This window comes from Diabrotica undecimpunctata, chromosome 7 (genome assembly GCF_040954645.1).
Source record: "Diabrotica undecimpunctata isolate CICGRU chromosome 7, icDiaUnde3, whole genome shotgun sequence".
Lineage (NCBI taxonomy): Eukaryota > Metazoa > Arthropoda > Insecta > Coleoptera > Chrysomelidae > Diabrotica > Diabrotica undecimpunctata.
In genome coordinates this window covers 128,831,055-128,858,877 of record NC_092809.1, presented here as the reverse complement: position 1 = coordinate 128,858,877, position 27,823 = coordinate 128,831,055, and the positions used below count along the sequence as shown (strand labels likewise).

Genomic DNA, 27,823 nt, shown 5'->3' with positions numbered 1-27,823 from the left:
TTCTTCCACTTTTACTTTTATTGTGTTGTTTTGGTAAATATTTTCGATAGTTTTGATTATTCCCAGAGGTATCTCTTGCGTACAATAAGTGGATAATGTCCTTTAATTTGACCCGGTCAAATGCCTTCTTAAGGTCCACGAAATATACGAAGTTGGTTCTGATTCCCATCGTAATTACTTTGCCAGGTATCACTATAATGCGTATTGTATTATATTATCACTTCTTTATAAAAAAACGATAACAGAAAAAAGTAGAAACATATATATCATAAAATGTGATCGAGTGGAAGAAAGCTGGATAAAAACTAAATCAAATATCTTAGAATCAGCTAAGGAAGAAGACTCAACGATTGAAAAATAAATAAAAATAAAATTGAGAAACGAAACACATGTCCTTGTAAGGAGAATCAAAAATCACACTGGTTACATTTTTCAAAAGAAATACATAATATATCATTTATGGTTTACAAAAGAAAATATGGCGTTTTAAAAACTAATATATTCGAACTGTAAAGAAAATTATACATAGTTCAAAAAATATTTATTATATTCTGATTCATTGTGTCGATATACTGTAGATTAAAATCCTCTTTTTACTTATAAACGCATCAATGTTTGCATTACAACATTCAATTTTTTTCGAGCGGTATATTTTATCAACGTTTTTGCAATAAACTAGAATAGGTAAACAAAAATATAATATTTGAATAAATATATTTCATTTAGTTTTTATGTTTAGTACTATCAAATAAATTTAAAAAAATCAAACTATACATTACACATATTTTGTTATCTAAATATAAAATAATACAAATTAATATTAAGATTACCAATAAATGATGTCTTATATCACGGTAGTACTGATTATTTTTTAAAGAAGCGGCAACGTCTGCGTCGAACCACTGGTACCAAGTTTTGGAGGTTGTTCACCTGTGGGTTCCGTTAGATCGGAGGTTCGAGTAATCACCGCTGAGCGGCGGAGCTACCTTGAACCGCACGGTCAAGTTTACAACTTACCACGGTTAGTTTCGGAAAGACATCGTTGTTAAAGACATCGACAGACACTGTAGAAGAAATGCTGTTGTGGTATCGCACCACGTGACTGTTGTTTTCTTCCGTATGATAAAGACTGATTGCTTCCGTGAGTTAAGACTGACTTTTTCGTGACGGACGTTTTTGATTCTGGACTGGACAGTTTTCTTAGCCATAGGATTATTTTTTGTTTGTTTTGGTTGTGGTGATATACTGGTGTGGGTGACTATTTTTGTTTTTTTTTTGGATTACATTGAGTGAACAACCGCCAAAATTTTTTGGATACCTTGGATACCTTATTTGTCGGCGAAGGACTGCGAGGAAGGTAAGAAGAATCTTTGATTTGTATATTATTGAAAATTTAATTTTTGAGATACAATAAAATTGCCTTTATAATTCAAAGACAAAATAGTACAAATTTTTCAAAAACTAGCTGCCTAGAATTATTACAAATACATATTGACTTGAATTTGATTTAGAAGAATATACTACTATGTATATAAGAATTTAGCGAGATTATATTTGGCAAATGATACCTTTCATAGTATAAAATTGAAGATCATGGTCACTTCATAAAAGGTAGACTAAGGACTATTTGATCTATTCATAGGCCTCTCCCATGAGTGTCTATCCCTATTTTCCGTCTGTGTTTTCTAGATTGGACTTGCTTAATTTCATTTTATATACTATAATCTTCCCTCATTTATTTTCTTGGAGTGTCTATGATTCGTTGTCGTCAGGTAATGTTAAAATGATTTTGCTTCTGCCATGATCGTTATCGATCAATTTTCCCTGAATGATCAGTTGCAAAAGTTGATATTTTCCTGATGTCTCATAATGTAGTCCCTTTTTGTTATATTAGCCAGTTGTGATGTTCGGTTTATCTGTTTAAGGACTCTGGTTCTATCTACCCAGGTTATCTCTGGACTCAACCGATCATTTATGTTATTGTAGAGTTTCGTTATAGACTTGAGTTTCTCCAGTTTGTCCAGTACTGGATCTCCGACTCTAATATCATAATCTTGTATCTTAACATTAAGATTCGCCTCATACTGATCGCAGGTCTGGCTTATTCTATTTATTAGATTTTGGAAGTTCTAATTGCAGTTTGCTGGTATTAAGGTATCATCAGCATATTTAACTGCAACTTTCTTCCGAATGTAGATTGAAGTGTATGTGAGAGTATGTAACCTTGTCCCATTCCTTTTTATGTGTTTTCGTCCAATAGTTCCTGGTCATCTGCTTTTCCTGCATTTCTGGGAATTATAGATTGGTAGTTATTCTTAAGTATTTATCATTCAGTCCAATTGTTTTCAGTATTTTCAGCATATTGTTGTCTAAAATAATTAAAAATTTCTTTTCAAAATAAATTGAGTAGATACATGTTCCTTGATTTATTTCTGTTTTTTAGCGAGTTTGCAGAATTTCTGATCACTTCAAACTATGTCTAAAGATATGTCATCCGTATTCATTATATAGGTATAGCAAGTTCACGAAGGAAGTTTATAAATTCAATTAAATTGTCTATAAGTTTACGTAGGACATACAGGTAGATTTTTTACAAACGCATACCGGAACACATGAACACAAAAATATGAATATCTCGTTATTAATACGTATTTATAATAAATAAATAACATTAATATTTGATTGTAACCTTCTTTTTTTCCTTTCGGTCTATTTCTTCATTGCATATATAAGTTTTAACTATCTAAGTCCTTTTCTGTTAGTATGGTTGTATCATATATTTCTGCTGTTATTTTTCAAATATTTATTACATGGCCTAGATATATTCGTCAATTGTATTAAAACTTCAATCAATTATGTAAATACAATAGGTTTGGTATCTTTTATTTTAACTCATTTGTCAATTATAAACGAATTTATTTTTATTGTTCCGACTTTACTTATAGATAGCTTGAGTGTATAATAGCAAGTGACAAAACTTTCTGCTAAACACTATCAAAAGTTATTTATTTAATAGTTAATAAAACTAGATTATTCAATCAATGTTTCAGAAACTTTTAGTATTGAAGATTTAGTATGTGAGAGTGTATGCGGTGGGGCAGAGAGACTGTCTTTAGTTCTTATGGCACCTTTGGAGACCTATCCTGGCTTTGTCTTTTAACTTTGTGAATGGGAACATTATATGCAAATAAAACATTAGTTATAAGCCCTACAATAGCTTAGTGGATCACAAAACTCTTAGTATTACAATATTATTCATATCATTTTCAGTTTGGAAATATTGTTCACATGCTCCTCACATTTTAGTTTTTAATATAATGACACAATACCATTTTTATTTATCTCCCCAATCAAAATATTCATTTGGGACTACAAAAGGTAATTGTTTGTAAAATAATACGCAGTGTTTACATTGATATAAAGTTGAATAACCTCCTTGATTTCGCATTTCTCGATGACTGCGTAGAATTCCAGCAAGTTTTTTCAAGGTTCAACAATGATCGTTATGCCAACTGCTAAGGTACAAGGTGTTTAACAAACTGCACCTATTAGTAATACAATAAACATATGCGTGTACTGCGAGGCATGTATAACAACAGCTACAAAAGTTGTATGATATTTTTGTAATATATTTAACAGCTACGGGTATTTACAGTTCTTGCAGTGAAGAAATTTTTAAACGATTACAATATGAAGTTGGCTACTTATTTTGACAAAATCTTGCGTTTATTAACACCTTAAGCGCCATTTGTATCCTATTAGATACAAATGACTTTGATCATTTTTGGCTACCTGTATCCAAACGGATACAAAGGAATACGTTCATTTTAGGCTAGCTGAATTCAAAAGAATGCAGGGTTTGTATTTAATTTAATGAGGGACTTATAACCGGTTGGTCTAAAATTTGTTTTTGGTTAACGATTTTTGTTTACAAGTTGATAATTAAACACATTTTGTTAAAAATAAAATATAACTAATTTAAATAAAAAAAACACATTTCTTTTTAGTAGCTATTAATAAAAACTCTTTTAATGAATGTTATTTAACATTAATAGTTCGGATTTATGAGAAATAAAAAAACATTTGAGACAATAAAATTTTTTACAAGCACTACATTTGTGGCGAGTTTGCGAAGATTTGGCTTGGGGATATTTCCAATCGTGCAAGCCATACATCTTCTTTTTTTATTATTATCCACTAAAATATGATTTTCGTTGATGTTATTAGGCGGAGAAGGTCTTGTAAAATTTTCGTCCAAAAGCTGACTTGTTCTTTGAATTTGGTGATGGACATTTTGTTCTTTGTTACCATCTGATGTACACAATACGCATTTATTAGCGTAGTTCCTGTTAGTAATTCTACTGATAATTTTCGATACCATTTGATCCCTTTTCGTGAACTAGTAAAATATGCCTTCAGAAAGAACGATAAAGGCTTTACATTTATTGTACTATAAAATTATTATCGGTTTTTCTATTTCCTCGCCACGTCTTCTTACAGGAGCCATTGCATTGCTGTGTTTTGTTGAAATCACCAAGACATCTTTTTTGTCCTTCCATTTTAAAACAGTACAACCTGTGTTGCTTTGTAAACTTGTAGACTGATACTCCTCTAACTTTGCTTTCACAACTTCAGGAGGATTATTTTTTCTGTTTGAACGTAAGGTCTCCTTTTTATAGTTTATGATGCTGAATCCAAATCGATACAAGTGGCCAACAGCGTCAATTATACAACTATACAGCGATACAACAATGTTTTTATGAGAAAATAACATTATAACATATACATTATAAAAGACACAGTTAAGTGGGGCATTTTTAATACATATTTATGAATTTTACACAGTGGCCCCCAGAACTGCGTTTATTTTTAACATGGTGGCGCTTAACGTGTTAAATAGATATTTTCAAGGAAATGCTCAAGCTCTAGATTATATTTTGTCTTGAATAACAATTGAACAATTTGCTTACCAACCACTGCTACTGAATGTATCTGTTACAATTATATCTCAGATAATCGGGTTGTACTTACAAATGTGTCCACTGCTAGCCCAGCGCTTCCCTTAAATGCTTTTAAAACCCTCTATATTGTGCACTTTGTGTATAATTTGCAAATCATCGATCCATCTTGTTGGAGGGCATCCCTTGTTTCTAAAGGCATCTTTTCACTATTTCCACTCAATAACTTTCCTAGTTCTCCTATTATCGTCCGAGATTATTTTCTTTGTTTGAAATCCGATCTCTTAGAGATAGGCTAAATATTTAATTGTTTTATTGCATACTATGTGGTTTATATTGACTGTTCTTTTTGTCAGGCTTAGTGCTTCTACACCATGTATGAGGACAGGCAGAACATATTGGTTGAAAACTTGTTAAGACACGTGGAAAGCTCTAATTTTAGTGTGTCCTGCAGATTACTGCTTGTCGCTATGCTCTATCTTGCATGCATGAAGTAGATGATCGGTAGCGACTTTCATTAGAATTACAAAGGATCTTATGATATCCTTTGTATTCGTTTTTAGGGCACACCAATGTTTCTTCCAAAGTTGTCTTCCTTTATATTGTTAGCTACCAAGACATCAAGAAACCCCTTAATAAACATACAGTACCAAGGGTTTTGGTAGAAACGCTATATTGTATTGGAGTTTTAAAATTACACAAACTTGTTTTACACTTCTTTTTCTTCTTTCAAGTCAATGACGTGTTTACGGGGTTATGTTTAATATTATTTGCTCTTTCTTTCCTTTTCTGCTGGCGTTTTGGGTCTTAAAATCTTGACTATTTCATCATCCACTATTCTCGTTATATGCTAGTTCCAGTTCATTCTTCATTATCTCCCCATCGTACGATGTCCTGAATATCGCATACCAGTTACTGTTACTGCTTTCCTTATTTGAGCGTGTTTTCCGGTATGTTTAGGTGACCGGTAATATTTACTCCTAAATATTAGAATAAAATCTGGTTTCTGAGTTTAACGTCGATCTCTAGTTGGCATCGTATTGGTTCCTTGGATACAGTTAAACATTCAGTTTTAATTCTTGAAATTATCTTGTTATATTCTTTAACAATCTAATTAAATGTTTATAACAGCCACTGTAGGTTGTCTTTATTATTGGCTATTAGTACAGCATCGTCTGCACAGCATAATATTATTGTTTAATTATTTTTTAGTTATTTATTTAATTTAATATTTTGTATCCATTTAACATTTTTGCTTGCTCTATTATTTTGTATATTATCAAATTTAACAACAATGGACTTAATATGTCACCGTGTCTGATCTCTGTGACTTCTATTAGTATTTCTTCATTTAGTCTTACGTCAGGTTTTATTTTAGTTGGGCAGTCTTAATTAGTTATTTTATATTCCTTATAATTTTAGGAGGTATTTTTCTTGTAATCATTTTTCCTACGTCGGTAAAAGCACATTTGTAATATATAGGTTTAAAATTGTAAAATATTGTGTAGTTGTGAAAAAATAAAAAGTAAGAAATAAAACATACCAAACATAAATAATAAGCGGATGGAAAATCCAGATTAGACAGAGTTAGAAACGAAAGAATACCAACTAAGATGGTATAGACACGTCCAAAGAATGGATGAACACAGAATACCAAAGAAAGTATTGAACTGGACAAGGCATGGAAGAAAAAAGCAAGGTAGACCGAGATTAAGTTGTTGCAAAGCAAATATTTATGAGGTCGTCGACTTTTCAAATTGTTTGCAAATTAATATCAAAATGATAATTTTTGGCAATTTGTTTAATGTTTATTTTTAGAGCTATTGATATTGTTTTTCAGGGAATAATAAATATTGTTTTTTTAATTATTATAAGTAAAACAAATATACAAAAATCTGAACAAAGTATTTAATGTAGTGAATATCTATCTATGTATCTACTCAAATTGTATAACCTCTCATAGCTGATTATATTTACCCTGTCTTCTGTTTGGTTTTCTACATTAGATTAGCAATTTGCCTTATATCACCATTAAATCTCATTTGTGATTAACCCCTTTTGCATTCTTTTGCAGTATCTAGTTTCGTACGTCTAAGACATTTTCATACAGTGTGTACAAAAAAAAAGCAAGGTAAACCGAGATTAAGTTGGAGAGAAGGAATCGATAAAGACTTAAGGGAGAGGGGAGCTTTCATTATTATAGTGGTTGTTACATCAGGCACTTCTCATTATTATTCGATTCGATTTTTTCAGTATTCACTAGTTTGATTAAGAACATCATAAACTTTTTCCTTTGTTATCTGTTCACCCTGTAGAAATCTTGCGCAACCAGTAGAACAATTTGCTTGCATATATAGGAAAACACTCCTGCAAACCAAAGCAAGCTTAAAATTTTGAGGAACCAGTTCCTCGTTGCGCAATTTTGTATCTTATGTTCATTGTACTGAAGGTTACACTTTGATAATTTTTGTATGGGTTCAGTGAACCGCGAGATTCGCCAGCCTTGCGATCATCTCCTATTTAAATTATTTTTCGGTTTTTATGATCATCTAATTAACAAACGTCGATTTATATTCATGTAAAAGTCATCTAGACGGTATTATTAGATGAGCTCAGAATATCAGGGCCGCAATAAATTGTTTTTTAAAATGATCGAGGTATAGCAAAATTTGGTTCCGTCAATCTTGGAGAAATAATAGTTTTAATAAAATAAAATGACATAGACTTAAAGACATATTATTTCTTTAGATGTGTCCTTTTAATACCGTATTAATGGAAATTTAAATGTTATAATGTTTATTTTATGATTACTACATATTTCTCGTTACAAAAGTATCGTTGAATAAAATTAAGATATAGGGAAAACGGCACCTTTCATGTTGTTGAAAATAAAGATTAAATTGCTAGGAGGGACATCTGAAATATACAACTTATGCGTCATTAACAGCTTGGAAGAACCAATAGTCCCTTAAGCAACTAGAGAACTGAAAGTAACTTTAGTATTAGAGCCAGGGCATGAAGAAATTGTTGGTAATGAGATAATAGAAAAACGGAGTATATTGTCTCACAGACTGGCTGAAGTCCGTCTTGGTCGAAACGCCTAAAAACACAATGATGAAAAGCAGAATATTAATTAATTACCCTAATAAGCTACACTCTGAAGATTTTCCTAAGAATACTCCACAACAGAATTAGAAATGTTATGGAAACTAGGGAGGCACTTTTTGCTGTGATCAAAGAAAATATTTATTTGCATGCTTTGTGGACTTAAAAAAGGCATTCGATAAAGTGCAGCAGATAAATTAATGCAGTGCTAAGAAATATAGGAATAGATGGCAAAGGTATTCGTATCATCTGTACTGGGATCAAACTGCTATTGTAAAATTTGGAGAGAACTACACCGACGAAACAATATTGTTCAATGTTTACTCGAACCCGTTATTTAAAGAGGCACTTGGGAGACAGCGATATGGAATAAAAATCAACGGGGAACTACTTAAATAATTAGATTGTAGGTCTCCAAATTCTGCTTGATCGTATTTACAAAGTAGGAGAGGAAATGCGCATTAAAATAAGCTTAAACAAAATCAAATTTTTAGTTTTTAGTCGTAACCCACATCCAGATGCAGAGCTTCAATTAAATGGAGTACAAGTTGAAAAAGTTCACAAAATTACATATTTCTGAACTGTCATAACGGACCAACCAGGTCCAGGAACATGAAGACATTTCTTTGCAATAATCATATTAGTTATAGAACTAAGATAAAGAATGATTAAGTGCTATATTTGGTCTGTATTTTTGTATGGAGCTGAAGTTTGGACCCTAAAAGTATCAAGCATGAACAGAAATGAAGCATTGAAAATGTGCATTCATAGACGGATGCTAAAGATACCTTAGACAGCAAAAAGGAGGGTCAACAAAGGCAGAGAATTGCTTAAGACTGTCAAACACCGGAAAATGTTTTATCTGGAACATATAGTGAGGGAAAATCGATATAGAATACTACAATTGATCCTTAAGGCCGTAGAGGTGTAGGAAGAAAACAGGTTTCTTGGTAAAAAAACATTCGTGAGTGGACTGATATCAAATTCAGGACAATTATTCCATATGACAGAAGATGGACAAGCCTTCGCAATGGTTATCGCCAACGTCTGATGATTTTGATATGACACGTGAAAAAGAAGATATTGCCTATAACTGCAGAATAGCTGTTACTCGACATGTCTTTTTAGAACTTGATATGTTAAAAAAATAACTCTGAAACGATTGGTAAGCTTTTTTTAAATAGCCTTTTGGACTAAAACAAATATGAAGTATCTACCAAATATTTTTCAGGCCGCATCATAAAAAGGTCAACCAGATCAAACAATCCCTTTGTCTAGTCTACAGACCTGGATACATGATGGAAGTGAAGAAATAAGTTTAAAGCGATTGAACAAGTAGTGTTCAATAATGTGTTGGAGTCAGTGTAACTGAGTTACACTCATAAAAATTGCTTGACGATTGTTGTATTGTTAACTAAAAATAATACAAAGTAACTTTAGTACGGGATATGTTTTAAACGAAGCTTTCCAAGACAAAAATCAGTACTAAGGTAGATGAACGGGATACACTCATTAAACAGGTTAAGATTGAATCTTCTTGGTTTTCTTCGGTAACGATTTTAAAACTTGAACACAAAATGTGATGGCAAATCGTTTTAATAAATCACAAGCGACACATAGCTAATAGCATAAACCATGGGTAAGTTTAGTGTGGTTAATTCGGAGTCTTCCAATAATAGATGCTTCTCTTAAGGTTAGGAAGTCCAGGGAGAGATTATCAATAAGCGGTTGGAGATCATGAAAAGTTGTTTTGCTCTTTTGTCATAAGTTTTGCCAGGTATCCCCTACGGACTTTTTGAGAACGAGTTTAAGACCATTAACTAGTTGGATTATGGTTATTCCAGTACTATGGTTGGTAGCTTCGTTGACAAAATGATCTGATGTTTCATTACCGGTAATTCTAGTATGAGAACGCAGCCATATGAGGGAGACTATTACATCGTGAGCAGAAAAATTTGATGCCATGAATGTTTTGAGCCAATGGGTGGTCAGTGAGAATTATATTGATTGGATAAATAAATGAAAGGGAATCTGTACAAATGGCAATATGCCGGTTTTTATAGGAGATACATTTATAAGCTACTAAAATACTATAGTTCACCTGTGTAAACTCTGCATGTTAAGGGTAATTGAAATGATCATGATTTTAAGTTCATGTTTAGTGGTGACTGTACAGCCAAAACCAGTGGTAGTTTCAGAAGCATCGGCAAAGCGAACTAAATCATATGATTTTTTTGTATAAATAAAAATTGTACAAAAAAAAACCGGGGAATGCCGACATAAATAAATACTTTTTATAGCACGTTATTTAGCGCGTTGTTTAGCCAAACCGATCCACTCGTTCTCGAGTTCTTATAAAATAGTTATAAAAAAATAAAATGACATTTGTTAAACGTCGTTTATGATTTACCCTTTGCAAAACCATGATACCGAGACCGAGCGATAAGAAGTATTCACTTATTCACAGTCTTATTGAATTCTCAGACAAATAAACAGATCCAAAAAATATTCACCAAATTTGCAACTATATTTCTGAGATAATAAAAACTCATACCAATCCGTTATTAACCTAACGATCTGCACTCAATGAACATTAAGTTTTTCTCCTTAGAATATATATACATCGGTTTAGAAGATCTTTCGACGTTGTCCGATACCTAAACACCATCTCTTCCTATCTTCGCAGTCGTTTGTTGTTAAATTTCTTTCGCTCATGGACTTGTTTACGCCGTGTTGCCATTCTAATCTGGGTCTTCCTCTTTTCCGTCGACCTATCGGTTGCCATTCTATTACTTTTTTAGACACTGATTGATCACATAAGTTAATATTTCAAATAGTTTATGAGTTCCATTCTTAAGCATTTTAGCATAGATTCCCTCAGGTCCAGCGGATTTACCATTCTTTAGGGTCATTACAGCCTTCCTTACTGTTTCGATGTCTACCCTCGCTTCCTCTCCTTGTATATGTACTGACTGTGTTGGGGAGTTCGCTAGGTATTCTTGTCTTGTCTCTGTCAGCAAGCTTTCATAGTGATCTTTCCATTGTCTTGGTTTTATGGTGTGTATGTGTGCTTTGTCTTTTCCTGTATTTTTTACTAATTGTATAAAATTCCATACCTCTGTACATTGCTTCCCTCCGATGTATGTATTGATTTCTTGACATTTCTGATCCCATGTTTTATTCTTTTCTTGTTTTATCATTTTTCGTAGTTGTCTATCGGCTTCTTTGTAAGCTTGATGGTCTTCAGTATTTTTTGTATTTAGCCATTTTAGATGCTGTTCTTTTTTCTGTTTTACCATATATTCGATTTCTTCGTTCCACCATATTTTGTTACTAATTTTGTTTTGCTGTGTCCCGAGTGTCTCCTTAGAGGCCTGGTGTAAACTAGCAATAATATTCTCGTAAATATCTGAAAATGTTTGTCTCTCTATTTCTCGTAGTTTTTCATCCAGTCGTCGTTGGTATAGCTGTTTAGTACTATCATTTATAAAACTATTGAAGTTGTACTTCGGAGTATCTACTATCTGCAAGTCTTGCTTGTCTTCTAGGTTTTGGTCTCCGTGTATTATCTTAAGTGGGAACAAAATTTTCGCTCTTACTAAGTAGTGATTGTATACGTGTAGTGATAAGATAGTGATAGTATACTTCTCCTTAGAATCAGTATACTAAATGAATTCAGGAAAATAATATATCCACAAAGAAATGCAGGAAATTTCCTGCATATTACAAAGAGATCCAAATCAACAAGACATACTAAGAATGAAAAAGCACAATCAAAAGAAAATCTAAGACGGAAAAAACCTTCATTTTAACGTTTTAAAAGGAAATAAAGATAAGAAGACGAAAGCGAAGATGAAAATCCATTACAGCATTATTGTGCACTAAAGGCATTTGTAATATAGTTCGTATTCTCTCTGGACCAAACTCTGGTCCAATAAGCTTTTGGACTATCATAAATCACACTAAAAATGATATAATTAAACATTGTTGCAACATGACAAATTATATTTTGAAACTCGAAACAATAATAATATTAATTATAATGAATTCTAGATAAGTAATCAAACAAATTTAGGTTCAGACAGTTTGGGTAATTTTAATAATATGCGATATTCACGACGCGACATAATCTATGAAATAATATAATAAAAGTGATATAATGTTTACGTGTCTCACTTGAATAGGGATTTGTTTATTGCAAAGCAAATATTTATGAGGTCGTCGACTTTTCAAATTGTTTGCAAATTAATATCAAAATGATAATTTTTGGCAATTTGTTCAATATTTATTTTTAGAGCTATTGATATTGTTTTTCAGGGAATAATAAATATTGTTTTTTTAATTATTATAAATAAAACAAATATACAAAAATATGAACAAAGTATTTAATGTAGTGAATATCCATCTATGTATCCAGTGGCGCACCCAGGGGGGTTTGATGTTTAAAACCCCCCAGGACCCTATTCCGACACATTTTAAGGACTCAAAATGGAGGTAACATCAAAAAAAAATTTCGGTGACCAACCAAAACCCCCCCAGAGGCAAATTCTAGGTGCGCTACTGTATGTATCTACTCATATTGTATAACCTCTCATAGCCGATTATATTTACCCTGTCTTCTGCTTATTTTTTCTACATTAGATCAACAATTTGCTTTATATCACCATTAAATCTCATTTTTGATCAACCCCTTTTGCATTCTTTTGCAGTATCTAGTTTCCTACGTCTAAGACATTTTCATACAGTGTGTACAAAAAGTAACTTATTATTAAGATTCCCGATAGATTTTACAAAAAAATTTAATTAATATTTTTTGAATAAATAAAGTTATCTGTATAAGTAACTTATAAATATACAGGGAGTCATTACTTCAAAATAAAATACGGATATATGTATTTTTTTCATCTCCACATTTAGTTCACCTTATATTTTTGAAGTGAAGCTTCTATACTGGCGTTGTATTACTTTTTTCTCTATAGTGAAATGCTGAGGTGAGCGTCACGGAACTAGCGCCACAAGATGGCGTCATCACGCCATCGTCACCTCACGGATAGCGTCAGAAAATAGTGGTTCTTCACATCGATTCACTACTCACTAAAACTGCATGAACAATAACTAACAAAATACAGACAATAACTGAGAAGTGAACAGTTAAATGAAAGCTGTCAAGAAAATTACTCGATTCGTAACGATTGTCAAAATTTAAAAGTCATAAATGCCATCCAATTAATATAAATATTGAATTATCCGTATAAATTTTTATGACACTTCTAGTTTTAAAATATTTTCATATAAATACAATTACTATTGTTAAACATCTTATTTAGTTTATATAATAATTAAATTTACTATCAAATGATATTTACTTATATTATTAATTTAATATTTAGTCTAAATTTGAGAGGTCTCTCACTAACGCTCCGCACTAGTCTACTGTACCGCCTACTGTACCAGTTTTTTATATTTTAAATAAAAATATAACTGTTAAAACCGGATAGTCCCAACTTTATTGGTTCCAAAGCCAAGTATCTAAAATAACCTGTAAGAAAATATCTGTGGTAAAAATACTAGTAGGCATTTTTTCTGCCATTTCTTCTTTACTGTAAAGTACGTTTATTATTTATCATTGCTATTAGTAATAATTAAACGTGTTTCTGTACTTTTAGGTATACCTTCTTCGACCTTTAGGTATCTTTACAATTTCAATAGGGTTATCGAAGAGGAAAGTATCAAGATTCTTATGATACAAGGTTACGGCGATCATATGACAAATTTTGATGAAATAGCTGAATTATTTAATAATACCTACCTAAATCGTAATCCAATGATGAAAATTTAATGGATGTTACTTAAACTTTAATGGTAATGATATATAAGCAATGGACGTCACGCAAACTTTTGTAGAAAACTCTTACACATCCATGAGAAAAACTACATTATAATATTATATCAGTGTAACATTCTCCAGGAAAAATAAATTTTATCCTTATAACGTAATGTTGATTCAAGAATTATATGATGAAGATTTTGGTCGAAATTTAGTGAAACCATAACGCAAAATGTAGATATGGACCTTCATTCTACAAAAAAGATAGTTTTCCGATGAAACTGCGTTCATGTTAATTCTTAATGTATTTGGCTATAACTGCAGCTTTTGGAATGATACGAATGATTGGTTAATTTTTTATAGAGATCAATGTAGATGGAACAAATATTTAGAATTGTGGCAAAATCAAGTACTTTCTGCAATAATAAATGTTGGTAACAATAATCATGGCATTTTGTTACAGCAGGATGATGTATCACCACACTTAAATGAAGTTTTTCAAAACAGGTGCATAGGAAAAAGGGATACAATTCAGTAGCCAGTAAAATCTACTGATTTATCACCGTTAGACTATGTTTGTGGGAATATCTTTCAGGACGGCTAAGCAATATATCTGACAGAAGAAAAAATTCCACATCCACTGACTGATATATCTGTCACAAACTGTACCATTATCTACAGAACAGTGTATGATTAATTGGCCATAAATAAAACTGACAGGTAGACAGCTGGCAGATATATCTTGATTTGTTAATTTACCACACAGACGAGTGTCCTATATTTCTTTCACTTGATGATAAATCATTATTTATTTTGACCGATATATGTGCCTTCCGTCCACAAGGCATGCTAAAAACTGCCGTTTGTGTGGAATTTCAATGAAAAATAGATGCCGTCTTGAAAGGGTTAAGTTTCGTATACAAAACAAAACCATATAATTTGGATGATCATAAAAACATAATACATTATAGTGCCAACAACCCGTCAAATATCGAAAGAACAGTTGCGCAAGTCATACCTTTTGTTATAGACGTAGGCTATGATGAAATAATGTGTTGTTGTTAATTATTTTGTTAATAAAAACGTACAAATTCAGGACTAAACTGTTTAATCGATTGTATTTTTAATTTAATGGAATATGGAAAACTGAAATATACAAGGTTTTCTCGCAAAGTATTCGTTCAAAATTCCAATCATCCAATTTGCTATAAACCTGCCGCACACATCTGTTGTTTCATCCACGACAACATAAAAGAAATTGTCCTCTGACTCCCGCTTAATGTTTGAAATACATTCCACATAGCATTTTTCATAGTTTGTTTTCTCAGTTTACTCTCCTCCGGTAAGGATTTATTAAAATGTGTTTCAAAAAAGAACTTAAAACTGTTGTGATAACTTTATACAAACGAATGTTGGATGCAATCATTAGAGGAATTAATTTTTTTTTTAATTACGGTTATGAAGTGGGGTTCCACAACGCTGATCAATAAAGTACTTTTTACTACTTGAAATCTGAGAATTTCAAAAATAATAATTTGAATACCACTTTGTTTAGTTATGGGATGAGAAAGTGAGAGAAAAAATAAAACTTACCGATTGGTCGCATGGTTTACAAAATGCTCCATTTCCTTTTACAGAAAATTCTGAATATGGTCCGATTTATGCATTTACTTAAAGTCGCCTATCTAAACAAACGTCTAAAACTTTTTAAAATGTGCGTTCTTCGCTTTTCATCATAAGCAACAAAACTAAACTCTTATACAGTAGCTGAATGTTGATAATTATTTATTGAACAAGGGAAAAAAGGTAGGGTTTTTTTCAATAGTTAAGCTTCAAGTCTTGATCAAGTACATTTTCCTAGAAATCTATTATAAACAAACCATTGATATTTTATTATTGACCCTAAATTGTATTAAAGAAAAGTTTAGTCACAGTATGAATAATATAATGGGTAGTAGTAGTAGTATTAAAATTTTAAAACAGGCAAAAATAGGTAGAATTTACGTCAGAAGGAAAACTGTGCAAAAAACACCTAGATTAGGCAAAATAGGCAAAAAAGGCATTTACTTACATAGATAACTTGATTTATTTATTAAAAAAACTTTTATTAAAAACCTTATTTGTAAACTTATCAGGAATCAGACATTATTCATAACTACTTCAATCAAATCTAAAATAAACTATTTTTGTTTGTAAAAAGTTTGTTTAATTACGAAAATTACTGGGCTACTAGTTCAAAATCTACGTGAGTCATTAAGGTAACCCTGACGTTTCGTTTAAGTTGGACGAAAATTCCAGAAGGAAGAGAAAGCGCGTCTCTCAGGTGCAACGAATACAATGTTTACTACTGCGTAGATGCGTAGTAGAAGGTTGTGGTTACTTAATAATAATGAGCTTTGAAAGAGGTTTTAATAATGGGTGAATAAAACTTTGACAAAATTTTGAAAGTTTTATTTGAAAAATATGAAACATAATAATCTGAAATAATATAGTTTCCAATAGTTACTTAAGTATCTAATCAATAAAACAACATCGACTTTTTGATTGCCATACTCCTTCTTCTTCTTCTTCTTCGTCTAGTCATTCACGTCCACATTTGAACATAAGCCTCTTCAAGGCTTCCTTTCCATTGTTTTTTATTGTACGCTACTTGTAGCCAATTTTTCCCGGCAGTCCATTTCAGATCATCTGTCTATCTCATAGGAGGTCTGCCTCTGGGTCTTTTGTGTTGGTATGGTCTCCAGGTTAAAATTGATCTGTGCCATTTGTTTAGATCGCTCCTAGCTACATGTCCAGCGTATTCCCTTTAATCCCAGCGTTCAACTTTAATGATTTTTGCACCACATCGGTGACTTTGGTTTCCTGTCTTATCCATGTGTTTGTTTTCTTGTCCTTAAGTGATATACCTAGCATTGCTCTTTCCATCGCGTGTTGAGTGACTCTAAGTATATTCATATCCTTTTTTGTGATTGTCCATGTTTGTGCCGCATAAGTTAATATCGGAATAATGCATGCATCAAAAACTTTAGATCTAAGATGTAATTGAATTTGTTGATTTCTGAGTATAGGTTTTTTTAGGTTTTTAAAAACTTCCTCCAAAACTAAGGTGAACAGTTTGGGTGATAAAGTATCTCCCTGTTTGACTCCCCTGTTTAATGATACAGGGTTCGTGTGTTCATTTTCATTTAGGTAGTATGTACTCCTAATAATACTAATAATACTCCTAATTACACAAAAATAGTGATTATTAAATTATAGAAAACGGATGTTATTTTTAATGTGCACAATTGTCTTTAAAAAATAATAAAGGGTGACAATTTGGAAACTTCCACCCGTTCATATCTTTTATTTCCGTAAATGATCTGATAAATCGGAAAGACAGGTCAATTTTGTTTTAAGGAAACTATACAAGAAAAGAGACAACATAAAATGCAAATGAGCAAGTCTTAAGAGTTTAAGCTAAAATTATACGCCTCAGTGGCAAAGAAAATTAATGCGGAGTTTAATTTACCATAGATAAATTAAAAAAGTGTCAATAAGCAAATGTGTTTACTATATAACTAAACACATATATTATGTCGTTCTCTTCGGGTCAGATACCATCACTATTTACAATTTGGATTGGAAATTTTAATACATCTTAAGAAAATTAGTTAAAAACTGCTTTATTTAGATAATAACTCTACAACCATTCAGTGTTAGCCATCCTGGAGAGTGGGATTATTGTACCAGAGCTGTAAAATTGTAGTAAATTTGAAAAAAAGTTCTGCTAGATGAGAAAAAATATTCCTCAAATTCCATCCTATCGCATTAAATAATTGTTAATGAGTATTAACTGTTGTGTATGAAACCGTTGAATTAAAAGTTTGATTTCAAATCAATTCATATTGGGATCAATTAAAAAACGAGATCTTCTATCGGCTATAATTATCTTTAGTTGAGTCTTGATATATGTATTTTCCATATAAGTATCAAATTCAAATATACTATGCTATTAATGTATTTGAGTTTTTACCAGTACACAAGTAAACTAAACACAGAATATCAAGTACATATATAGTTCACAGGCGAAGTTATATGTAGAATATCAAATACTATATCATATTTTTTATATGCTTGTGGATATAGACTAAACAAACCCCGCGTAATACAAAAGAAGCTTAATATTGTTCTGAAGCTATTTTCTTGTGGCATTTTAAATTAATTACTATTTAACTGGGAATAAGCCACAATTAAAGGTTAAAATACGTTTATTGACGTTTCAATTTCCACTTCGGAAATCGTTCTCAAAATACAAACATTAGTAAATTAAACAAATTTTGTTTTTGTTACTTAGTGAAAAATTCTTCTATTAATTTAATTTTATCTGACTCATCTATATTGACAATTCAGACATACATTATACATTTTAAAGTAGACGACTTTAAAATGATATTGCCAATATTGTTGAGTTGCGTTCCTGGGACGACTTTACTTATAAGATAGTTCATTCGATTACATGAAATCAACTTTAACTTGAGAATATCCGTCAGAAAAGATCATAACATGTAATTCGTCTTTAAAAAGACAAATACATGCCATGATGACAGTAAAATTCTCCTGTTAGTGATTCCATAGTAAATTATGAGGGAAAAACCAGGAAAAAAACCTCATAATACTATCCCGACATGGTAAGTATTTGATCTTGCATTTATTTTACCTTCAATAAATACCAAATTCCGATTTTATATGTTTGTTATTTAAAAAATATAAATGATGTATTCTCTATATGTTACTGACTTACCAATACTGGTATTTTCTTTTTAATAACTTCCTCTTTCAATATGGGTAACCAGATCCTACTTATTGAAAGAAAGAAGTTATTAAAAAGAAAAAAAAAGTTATTAAGTTATTAAGAAAGTTACCCATATTGAAAGAGGAAGTTATTAAAAATAAAATACCAGTATTGGTAAGTCAGTAACATATAGAGAATACATCATTTATATTTTTTAAATAACAAACATATAAAATCGGAATTTGGTATTTATTGAAGGTAAAATAAATGCAAGATCAAATACTTACCATGTCGGGATAGTATTATGAGGTTTTTTTTCCTGGTTTTTCCCTCATAATTTACTATGGAATCACTAACAGGAGAATTTTACTGTCATCATGGCATGTATTTGTCTTTTTAAAGACGAATTACATGTTATGATCTTTTCTGACGGATATTCTCAAGTTAAAGTTGATTTCATGTAATCAAATGAACTATCTTATAAGTAAAGTCGTCCCAGGAACGCAACTCAACAATATTGGCAATATCATTTTAAAGTCGTCTACTTTAAAATGTATAATGTATGTCTGAATTGTCAATATAGATGAGTCAGATAAAATTAAATTAATAGAAGAATTTTTCACTAAGTAACAAAAACAAAATTTGTTTAATTTACTAATGTTTGTATTTTGAGAACGATTTCCGAAGTGGAAATTGAAACGTCAATAAACGTATTTTAACCTTTAATTGTGGCTTATTCCCAGTTAAATAGTAATTAAAAGAAGCTTATATTAAAAACTAAACATATCACGGGAACCGAGTTAACAATCGATACTCAGCATTGAATATGTTTTGGCAATAATTAGAATGACGAATTAAAGTCGTAAATAAATGACAAGTCGGTCAAAAGACGCAATTATCTCAAATGCATTTTTTCTTTTAAGAACGAGTAATTTTGGTCGTATTATTTCACAAATCGCTTTAACATTTTTTCGTAATTTAGTAGTCTACAGTATCTACAAAAAACTATCGCTTACAATTTTTCTTAGCTTTGTATTTAAAACCCCATTAAATTCATGACCTTCTTAATAATACTTAATTGAGATGTTATAATAAATAAAAATGAAATAAAAAAATATATAAAATCAGTATATCTTGCGTTTAGGTGTTAAATTTGGTACTAGATTTTATTATTCCATTATATTCAACGTTTCGGCAGGTAATCCTTGCCTTTATTCGACACGTAAAACAAGACACTACATTAATCATTAATGTTGCTAACACTGCAACCATTAGCCAACTGTAGGAAACTTCTAATTACTTAAATTACTAAATAATATAAGTTCAAACCTTTTATAAGCTCCTGATGAATATTTTGGGCTTATTTTATTTTAAAACATTGTTTTTAATTGTTAATGAAGCGGTTATAACAGGGTTAAATAGAGTAAGAACATTTACAATGTTTTAAAATAAAATAAACCTAAAATTTTCATCGGGAACTGATAGAACAAGGTTTTACTTTGCATTTAAACATTTAAGGTGTGAGTCATTTCAGAAATAATATTTTTTACTTGTGTTTTAGAGCTCTGAAAATTGTCATTTTTCGTTTTTGTCGGATTTTTAATCGTTTATAACTCGAAAACGATCAACTTTAGAAAAAAAAATTGCAAAAAACCTTTTTTTGTTCAGAATGGTTCAAAAAATTAAAAAAAAATTGTTTGAGACAAAAAAGTTGATTTTTACAATTTCATTTAAACAATTATTAATGCACAATAAGGAGCACTTTTCGCATGGAAGACTTCTTGAACCTTATTCTACAGTGTCTCACGAAGATGATTATGCAAAAATATCTCAAGCGAATATTTTTTCAAAAAACCCGAGCTTTTTGCATCTTTATATTTTAAGGTATATTTGCAAAGTAACTGCACCAAATATATATAACTATATTTATTTAAATAATTCTTGATAATATAGTTAATACTATAAATAGTATTTAGATCTAAGTATTCGGACCACTTCGATCATCCTTACAAACATCATTATTTTACCTATTTTAAATTCTTCACAATCGTTAGTCGCCTCCTACAAACAACTTCTAACCTACAAATTATGAAACTCCCCAACATTGAACGCATTGCTCATTAAAACAATATCAAAAGCTAACGGTTCCAGTTTTTTATAGTCGATACGAACGGAACGAACACATTCCTGTGAAGGTAGTAATCTACGGAGGTGGTCATTTCTGTACTAGTTCTACCAGCTTTAGTGTGGGTACAAAAAGAAGACAACATAAAGAAGATACAGGTGAGGCCTTGTGTGTACACAGGCGGGGTAGAGGCTTTTTCAAATTTAGTAACAAAAATGTGTGCGAGACAAGAAGAATTAATGATCTGTATTTTAGTTTCTTTATGCATTAAAGTTTTAGTAAGTAAGGAAAAATGAAAGCTTTGTGGATTAATTTGGAATTCTTGAGGCGCTCAACTAGAGTTTTATCAAAGAAAATATTTTAATAAATAAATAAAAGTACTATTTACAGATACACTGATCAAAAAGTATTCTTAACAATATAGAGAAAGAAGATCATATTAAAAAGTTACATCAATTGATTCAGACAATGAGAAAAATAGGATACGAAATGGTGCAAATGGTTGTTCAAGAAATTGCAGCCAATGAAAATTATCGATAAATGGAACCTTAAGAAAAGTAAGAAAAAAATTACTTGAAGCTTACAGGGATATGGAAAAAGAGCTGTGGATTTGCAAAACTATTTTGTACCTTATTTTGTAATGAGATAAAGTTATAAACAACAATAATTATATATTATATAATAAAATTACTCAACATCGATACATTTTGATGTTGTATCTTCTTCATGTACCGTTTTTGTCATTTGAGGTATCGGTTATGGTGGTAAAGATTTCTCTGCCTTCAGCTGTACACATAAGTTCTAAACCTAGTCCTATCTAGTTTCTAGTATTACGTATTTATGACAGTTTTTTCTTCGTGTAATCCAACAAATTTTAAAAATTCTTCGATACATCTATATTTGAAATGACTCTAACTTAATCAACTCATTATGTTTAGAGTCCACCTTTCGACTCCATAGAGAACCACAGATCAAACAAAGATTTTACAAGTTTCAATCTCAGTTTGATATCTATATCTGTATGATAGAGTATACCACGCATCTTGAAGAAACTATCTCTAGTTTAAGCAATTCACGCTTTATTTCCTTGCTCTGGGTCAAACATGTAGTTAATAGAGCAGACAAGGTATTTATAATGATTTATTTATTTTAATATCTTCCCACTTATCATTCTTCTCCTTCTTGTTAGCCTTCCTCGTCAATTTTTTTACATAGGCCTCTCCCAATTCCTTCCATCGATTTTTATCCTGAACAACATACTTCCAATTTGTTCCGGCTATTCTTTTGATGTAGTACACTCATCTCATCTGTGGTCTTCCTCTTGGTCGTCTACCTTTATAAGGTCTCAAATGTTGTATTGTGGCGTTGCAACGTTGTTTTTTTTTTGTCTAACAGTATGACCTGCTAAGCTCCATTTGAGTTTGGCAATTTTTGTTGTGATATGTGACGTGGTACCACCGCGAGGAGGACTGACATCTTAAGGCGGGTACACATTTGCGAGCAGAACTGTTCGCGAACCGTTTGTGAACGCTATATTCGTTAATGTGTACGGCAGAAAAAACCGCTTGCGTACTGTTTCATCGTGACTCGTCGCGAACCAAATTGTTGCCGTTTATTTCACGACTTCAAAGGAAGCTCGGCTTTCAGTTTGGACGGCGCTTACTAGACGCAGCGAACATTTTTATTGTGTCATCAAATCGACATTGTGTGAATGACGTGTTCCTTCCTAGAGAGACGTGAGAAAACAGTAAACTGATTATTGTCATGGACGTATAAATAAAGATAAAATCTTTATTTATACGTCGATGATTACTGTACATAATTTTATTTTTGTTAAACAAGCAAAAACAGGAACATAAATCAGTACCCAAATTATAAATAAAATGAATCATTTCGCACATGTGTGTTCGTTGTTGGTTTGTCGCTTTCCATGGATCGAGATAAGTATGCGATTAGTACGATGTAGAATATTTTTCAAGGATCTGTACGCGTACTGTACGTATACCGTTCGGCTCGCATATGTGTACCCACCTTTAGGTGCTAGACCGTAGATGTGACCATCTCAACTTCTGGTTAACTACTACTTAGTGCTCGGTTATGTCTGTGTAGGGACATCTTCCTATCTCGGTGATCCAGGAATATTTTTCGAACTAATGAATTTACAATGCAACAATTTAGATACGGTTTCAAGAAATTTTATCTTTCAAAGGTATTTTTGTGCCTTCGGGAGAATTAAGAACAAGTGGTTTCTCAGAATTTGACGACAAAATATGAATCAGCCAATTTGAACGTGAGAATATAAAAAGGTAATGAAAATAAATAATGAAAATAAGTAATTAAAATATTTATTAGAACTAAATAGATCATATTATAATAAAATAATAACAATATTAAAAAATAAAACATTAAAGTCTGTGGTTTGAGATTTAACCATGCATTAACTCCAACATATCTACATACAATACATTTAAAGTACAACCCATATTGCCAATGCGGAGAAATAAGAAATGCTTAACATAAAATTTTAAAGAGCCCTCAAGTAAAAATGAATATAAATATGTTTAAGTAAATTATAAAAATGTATTAGTTAACGTCAAGATAGGAATTATAATGTATTGTAGTATATAAGTACACCTATGGGTTTTTCCTAATGTAACTAATGTATTCTTCTCTTCTTTCCGTGGTTTGTCCGTGTTTTGTTTAAAATCGCCTAGAAAGACCGTTTGGCGTAAATATATATGCCAGTGGTAAATACTTAAAAAATAATAATAAATAATAAAAAAATATATAATATAGTATAGGAAATTATATAGTAAAATAAATGAGCAAAATCGGTGGATCGGCAATGAGCCTTAAAGAGCCCGTAGTCATATAACTCCAATTGAAAAAAACGTTTAAGTAAATGCTAAATTCTTTTCCAAACAATAATTGTTCTTTTAAGTAATTCTCCACTAATATTAAGATCAATTACTATTAGCATACGCTATATAAACACAAATCTAGTAGTTGTTATTCTGTATAAATGCATCTTACAGTTTTACTTCTTGATAAGGAACTGATGATAGAAACTAAACTGCTGTGATCCACTAGGAACTATGCATTTGTACGCTTCTTCTTCTTCTTTTAGTACCCTGTCCAATTATCAAACTTTGGCCATTATATTGACAATAATAACTTTGTTTACGGCAACTCGAAACAGATTAGCGGTTGTCTCTTAATACCACTCCTAAAGATTTCGGAGCCAGGATGTTCATCTTCGGCCTAGACCTCTTCTTCCGGCGATCTTGCCCTGTATTATGAGGTGTAGAAGGTTATACGTACCTCTCTGGATGTCTCATTGCATGTCCGAAATGTTGTAACTTTCGAGGCTAGCACACCTCAAACAACACATACACTGTAAATCTGTTTGTACAGTGTGCAATTTAATCGCAAGTGTATAGAACCTATTATTTAAATAATGGTATAATGCCCACTTCTGTTTTGAGTATTGGTTAGGCATGTACATTCCTTGATTCTTGTCAATATTATTATCTTAACATTATTCTTTTCCATGGAAATATTATAGAGCTATGGTTATTTAATATTTTATATCTATCAATGAGATCACTTCTTTAAATTCTCAAAGTTTTATGCAAATCAAATTTAAATAGAATTATAAACGAAGTAATGCCGACGATTAATAAATTTCAATTATTCTTCAATCATTGTAATCGACATTTGCTATTCTAAATATATCAACTACACAATATTTTCGTTTCAGAGGTCGTTCACTTTTAAAATTTTGCCATACATGAGATATTTCGAATATTAATAGGATATTAAATATATCAAAACAATTAGGAGAGGCAAATACTTAGCAATTTACTTTTGATTTCCGGGTTCAAAATACTTTTATATCTAATTAGTTTGATCGTAGACGTAGCAACAGATACAAAATTTAACAAAATATTTTAAATTAGGAGGTATATATAATTTTATTCATGACTATTGTGTTTAACAAAAATATTATACTTGGTTTTGAAATGCATGATAGCACAATTTTTGTAGCAGAAGGTTACAAACGTCTTTATACAGCACCTTTTAGTTTAGGGCCAGCTAGGTCATCGTAGTCTTTTCTCAACATTTTTTGTTTGAAAATCTATAAATTAAGCTTTAAAACGAGACAGTAAATTAAATAGAGACAGTAAATACTCATTTGTATGCGTAGAAGCCGAGTTACGATCGAAAAGACTTTGAAAATTACTTATTTTGCAACCATTTTGCACTAATTATATAATATCTCGAGTTCTAAGTATTGGATTAACGTTTAGTAAACGCCATTTTCTTTGTTTTTTTTAAGGAACAAGATTTTATTTAAATTTTTATTATTTCTTTTAGTTTACGAGCTAGAGCCTTATAAACAATTAATTTGTTTATAACAGTTGTTTGACCACTCGAATTTAAAGGTGGATAATTAGGTGGATCCATCTTGTCTTAGATTTGTTCAAGAATTTACAAAAATAATATGACCACTACGACAAACTTGTAATACAATAAGCTGTGTGATAAAACTATGGTATATATCCATAATTTTATTATAACAGAATAAACAGAAAGAAAGTTAAACAAGCTGTGAATGAAGTGATCCAAGCTTGGATAACTCGTTTGAGGTTCACAAGTAAACAGTAGTTGATCGAGGCCAGATATAAATAATACGATAGGCAAGGAAGCAATTCGAAGTATAATGCACGTCATTTCTCATCGTTGTACCCGATTCGCGAAAGAGTGCGTTGTTACGACGTTCTTTTCTTTTTCATTTGTGGCCATTTTTTCATAATTTCGTCTTTGATCACATCACCACGTCAACACTACATAGCATTCGATATTGTTGCTTCTTCTGTTCTAAAGGTAATCTTAACCAAAATCATTCATCATTATCTTTGCCTTTATCCCTATGCGGGGTCGGCTTCCCTAATTACATTTCTCCATAAGTGTCTGTCTTGGTTCATATCAACACTAATGCCCTTTACCGATATGTCCTGAATCTCCATCTTTAAATGAAAACTTTAAATACTCTGGTTTTGTCCTACTAAGTTTTAAACCTTTTTCCTCAAGAGCTTGTCTCCACTGTTCCAGTTTTTGTTCTAAGTCGCTTTCAACTATTTCCTAGTAACACTACATCATCAGCATATATTAAGCGCCATGGAATATTACCCTGTAGTTTCGCTGTTATTTAATCCAGAACCAATGATTCAACCAAAATCATTTGACTAAGGAGTTGACTTTGGAGTGAAGTAGTGGATCCATGTTTCATACACTGTCGCAAATGGATCTTCTTCTTAAAGTGCCTATCCGTTCCGGATGTTGGCGATCATCACGGCTATCTTTACTTTATTTATTGCAGCGCGGAACAGTTCAGTGGTAGTCGTGTTATACCACTTTCGTAAATTTTGAAGCCAGGAAATGCGTCTTCTTCCCGTCCTCTCTTACCATTTACTTTCCCTTGGAGAATCAGCTGGAGAAGGCCGTAACGTTCTTGATTTCTCATTACATGTCCTAGATATTCCAACTTTTTAGTTTTGACGGTCATGAGAATTTCACATTCTTTCCCCATTCTACGCAGGACCTCCACATTAGTAACTCTGTCAACCCAGGATATACGTAAGATGCGCCTATAACACCACATTTCGAAAGCTTTGAGCCGATTCATAGATACAACAGTCAGTGTTCATGCTTCCATTCCGTAGAGCAGAACTGTGAATATGTAGCAGTTCAATAGACGGCATTTTGTTTTTAATGATATGTCTCGACTGTTGAAAATGGTTCTCATTCTAACGAATGCTGCTTTTGCTTTTATTATTCGCTGTTTAATTTCTGTTGAGTGGTCCCATTGGCTATTTAAATTGGTGCCTAGATATGTATATTGCTCGACTCTTTCGATATTCTGTTGGTTGATTGTAAGTTGAGCGTTTAGTATTGGTTTTTTACTAATTGTCATAAATTTGGTTTTCTTTATGTTAAGAGCTAGTCCGTATCTGTTGCTGACTTCTGTTATGCAAATGGATAAATAGATAAAAAACTGATGTTAATTGCCCCTAAACAGCTACAAACAACGCTCTAACGGGGTACATAATATACAAACAGCTTTCTCATTGGTACATGTTCATGCAACATGACGTTATAACAGATTCATTATGCTGATATCTCACATAACTTTCTTCTTCTTCTTTAAGTGCCATCTCCGCTACGAAGGTTGGCAATCATCATGGCTATTCTGACCTTCGAGGCAGCTGCTCTGAACAATTGCCTTGAGCTGCAACCAAACCACTCTCTCAGGTTCTTCAACCAGAAAACGCGTCTTCTTCCCACGCTTCTCCTACCCTCTGCTTTTCCTTGAATTATGAGTCTCAAGATGTTGTATCTTTCGCCTCTCATCACATGTCCGAGATATTGCAATTTCCTTTCTTTTATTGTATTTTCTATTTTCCTCTCTCTGCCTATTCCAGTTAACACTTCTGTATTGTATTCACTATATTCACTATATATTGTATTCCGGTTTAATGTCCACAATTCAGCTCGATAGTAGAGTACACTGTGTACATCTTATTCTGAGGGCCAATGTCAGATCTTTGCTGCATAAAATCTTTTTCATTTTCACGAAGTTGGCACGTGCTTTTTTAATTCTGACTCTTATTTCTGCAGTATAATCATTATTTTCTGTGATTATCGTTCCCAAGTAAGTATATCTTTTTACTTTCTCAATCTGCTAGCCGCCTACCGTTAATATTTCGTTTGTATTGTTGTTCTTGCTAATGTTCATGAATTTGGTTTTTTTGATGTTAAAACAGAGTCCGTATTAAACTATATCTTAATATTTTGTTCCTTATTCTTTCTAAGTCTTCCAAGTTGTTGGCTATTATGGCTGTATCGTCGGCATGCCTTATGTTATTAATTAAACTTCCGTTCACTTTTATGCCGACTGTCTCGTTTACCAAAGCCTCTTGTATGATTTCTTCAGAATAAGCATTAAACAATAACGGCGACAGTATGCAACC

General features: G+C 31.8%; 2 protein-coding genes across 3 annotated transcripts in view; one reads left to right on the top strand and one right to left on the bottom strand.

Moving 5' to 3' along the window:
• EMC4 (ER membrane protein complex subunit 4) overlaps positions 1-5,799 on the bottom strand; it is a 359,992-nt gene extending 354,193 nt beyond the window's left edge. Inside the window, exon 1 of the mRNA XM_072538168.1 lies at positions 5,790-5,799. The gene's annotated coding sequence lies outside the window, so the exon portion shown is untranslated. The remainder of the gene's footprint in view (positions 1-5,789) is intronic.
• The window catches only part of Blimp-1 (PR domain zinc finger protein 1), a 130,807-nt gene continuing 103,887 nt past the window's right edge, over positions 904-27,823 (top strand). Inside the window, exon 1 of one of the 2 annotated variants that reach the window (XM_072538166.1) lies at positions 904-1,357. The gene's annotated coding sequence lies outside the window, so the exon portion shown is untranslated. The remainder of the gene's footprint in view (positions 1,358-27,823) is intronic. The other variant, XM_072538164.1, reaches the window with a different exon arrangement.